Here is a 1601-nt window from a genome sequence, read left to right as displayed (position 1 = left end):
GCTATGCTTTGTGGTTGCAGCATTTTGTGGATTTATGCTTCATGCTGTCAACATAAAAAAGACCAGCTGGAAAATGCTGCCTTAACTGAAGACCACAAGATTTTGAACATGCAGATGACCCAACATTAGGGACTCTGGGATGGAAATTTCATATGTGTGGAACAATTTCATTAGTGTCTCATGCTTCTTAACATCTCTTTCTCTTGACCTCCCAAACTTGTGCAGGCTTGCAAAGATATGGAATGGTTTCTACCATTTTCTCTGAGCTAAAACAATTCTCTGGCATCTAAACTCTTAGGAAAATATGGAAAGAAGTAACCAAAGCAAACAATTTGTTCTCTGTGGGTTTAGGAAAAGGGAATGTACATATAACTTTTACATGAAGTTCAGGAATTGTACACAAAGAATGCCTTTGTAGATAACATTCATGTATTCCTTCTTAATCTAATTCTTTCTTTTCTAAGCTTATTGACAGCCATCTGGAAAATTAATTCTTTGAAACAGTTATTCATTTTAGAACGTGCCTTAACTCGTGTCAGTGCAGTTTGAAGTGCAATGGACTTTTATTATCATTATCTAGCTATCTGTTCATTCATTCATTGTTTTAAACACAGCTAAAGGAAAATGAAAATCTGAAGGAGCTTAAAAGTGAGTAATAGCATTCCTGTATGCTTAATTAAATCTTTCACAAAGTTTTCTAAATAGCTACTTATATAAGCATTTGTCCTGGGCAATATTTTATACTTATAAACTGATATGAAAGCTGCATCCACATAGCATCTTTCAAAAGCAGACTATCAGAAAGCGTCTGAAAATATTAAAAGGTTGCTAATGGTAGTGTCATGTTTTATTGCCACATTTTGAAATCATTTATTAATGAAGTTAAACTAATAAAATAAGAAGGGGGAAATTCATATACTGTATGTTAAGAACTATTTCTAAGAGCTTGGTGAACTAATTTTCATCACTCTCATTTGCTTTTCAGGTAAATGTATTTATAATGTAGCATCCACAGCCATTTCTAAATATTGGCTTAGATCAGAAGGAATTTCGCTGTTGGTATTTGTAGTGTTAGCCTTCCAAAAGAATTTTTCCCACTTATGTTGACACACTATACATTGGCAGCCATGTTAGACTCAGTAGTATTCAAGATCAGAACACTTCTGGGTCTTACACAGATTAACACAGGTATAAATAAATATGATTTAGCTTTTGAAAATCTTCACAATGTTTCTACATGTCTTCATGTAACCCAGACCTTGGTTCAAGTTAGCGTCAGCATACTCGTGAGTATTTCTGTCATGTACAAAGTGAGGGTAGTATTAATTTGGAGGTGTTAGACTAATCAATGCACTAGTGTTTTAACCATCCGGGATCCCACTTGTCTTCAAAATGACCCTTTAGACAATGGTCTAAACCCCTTCTTGCTTCACCACAATATTTTTAGTGTTTTATCAGATTGTCCTCCTCAAAGATTTCAGGGAGGCCCTGAATAATGTTTACGTGTTTTACAAATTTATCCTGGTCATCACTTGTCCCATCTCCTGTGTCCATAGGCCATGATATTCCCACAGTAGCTGCACCTGTCTTGAGTCCTGGCC

This window comes from Propithecus coquereli, unplaced genomic scaffold, assembly GCF_000956105.1.
Source record: "Propithecus coquereli isolate 6110/MARCELLA unplaced genomic scaffold, Pcoq_1.0 Scaffold474, whole genome shotgun sequence".
Taxonomy (NCBI): Eukaryota; Metazoa; Chordata; class Mammalia; order Primates; family Indriidae; genus Propithecus; species Propithecus coquereli.
The sequence above is the reverse complement of the archived record's forward strand: the minus strand, read 5'-3'. Positions refer to the sequence as shown.